Source organism: Odontomachus brunneus, unplaced genomic scaffold (assembly GCF_010583005.1).
Source record: "Odontomachus brunneus isolate Ranch 3 - 2012 unplaced genomic scaffold, Obru_v1 Obru_scaffold_001, whole genome shotgun sequence".
In the NCBI taxonomy this organism is placed as follows: domain Eukaryota; kingdom Metazoa; phylum Arthropoda; class Insecta; order Hymenoptera; family Formicidae; genus Odontomachus; species Odontomachus brunneus.
Genome location: NW_022639451.1, coordinates 6,223,983 through 6,226,128, shown reverse-complemented (window position 1 = coordinate 6,226,128; position 2,146 = coordinate 6,223,983).

Here is a 2,146-nt window from a genome sequence, read left to right as displayed (position 1 = left end):
TATATATATATATATATATATATATATATATATATATATATATATAACATGCAAAATTACGAACTAGGGAAGGTAAATTCTTTATACATATACAATCAAGTAATCTATGGTGTAACTCTCTCGTATTCACATTTGCTCATCAAGTTCAAATATATTCGTTAATTCAATCGTAATAAACATGCTTTCTTCCTTTTTATTTCTGATGATTAATAATAACAGTACAGACAATATATATATCGCGGATTAATGTTGTTAAGTAAGCGGAGTACTTTTTTTAATTTTTATATATAATTTTTATATGTTTATATAAGCGGCCAAAGAGTACCGGATAAAGTACCGTGCCTTTCTTTTCTTTGCCAAAAAAAGTAAAGAGAATAAACGAAATAAATTTTCATGCAATATCAATTGGTCAGTTGTCAAGGTAACGTATACGACAAATAGAAGAGAATTCTACGAGATTGTTAATTGATTTTGTATATCCTCTCTTCAGTTTTTTTCTTTCTTCAACGTTACATGCGTATTCTACCGATAAAATTACATTGGAAAAATTGAAACTCACTGCAGCACTTTTTGATTCAGTTTTTTTTTTCAATTCGATTTATTTATAAAAAATTGTACTTAACATAAATATGAAAGTAAGTTTATGATATACCCGAGTATAACTAGATTATAATGAAAAACAAAATGGGGATACGTGTGAACGCGACACTAGTTAAACAAGCACACTTTCTCCGTTTTTCTTTCTCGCATACATGCATACATACATTCATTCTCACTCTATGTCCCCTTTCCTTTCTCTCGCTTACTTAACAACATCAACCGTCTCTTCGGTTCATCCATTTATTTTTTCATCTCATTATTATTTATGTACAACCACTTAAATGTTTGCTATCGTTAGTCGTAATAAGTTTACTAAAATTCATGTGCCATTGGAGATGATGTGCGCTCGTGGGAACTTATATAAAAAATTATTTTTTGATACAGCTGAGTGATTTTGGTGTTACTTACGCAATATGTATTTATCGTTACGTCGTAACTTACGCTGAGATCTAGTCGGTTACACAATCTATATCGGTTTTTTTCCCTTAAAGAATACAAACCTTATCACATATATAGAGATGTGTATTTTGTGTGTGTTTCATACCATGAATTATATGTATATATATATATACATATATACATATATAAAATATATATATTATATATATATTTTTATATATATATTATATGTATATACTCTAGTGTTTTCTTTTTCTATAATATTTTATACATAGATATATCGCATGTTTTCTTTTAATTTATATGCTGCCAATGATTAGTTTCGCCTGTATATATGTACAATTATAAACTACGTATTATACAATCGTAATAACTACTAATCTTATTAGTTCTTTGCACACTTACTCATCCTCCTTTTATTTCTCTTTGCTCGCCTTATACTCATGTTTTTAAGTCCGTATTAATAATCGTTTTAAATAACGACTATTACTACGAGCCTTCTAATTTGTTTCTTTTATCGTTTTTTTTTTTTGCTATTATGTTTTCAGGATATTTTCGGCCAACACGTGTGAGCGCATTTATCGCGTGGCACGACTTCCACTGAACTTCAAATAACTTTCATCTCTTCTAAAGACACATGTTTGGTCAATCTAAGTATTTACTCTACAAATCAAATAAAATCAAAATTTACGAATAATACGCACTCTTTTATCTTTTATTATATTTGATAAATTCTAGTGTAAATTTCGACGAACACCCAAAATTTTATAAAAGAAATGCGTTTTGTTCTAAAGCAAGGAAATGAATATTCTCCGTTGAGAAACGTATTTTTGTCGTGTGTTTTTCACTCCCTTACAATTACTAATATCCACGTCATCGCAACGTGGGGGCAAATTGTAGCGCTGAAAAGAGCGGGCTAAGTTTAGTTTCGGTAAGATCTTGATCGAGAAAATAATGGCTCTCTTGGCAATGCAACAACTTCTCATATTCTCAGAACACGACTTGACCTGCTTATATATTCAGCGCTTGAATTAGATTGCAATCTTTAAATTAATATGAAAATCATAGTTTTATAACTAACTAGTGTACGTATACATATATATATATATATATATATATATATATATATATATATATATATATATAT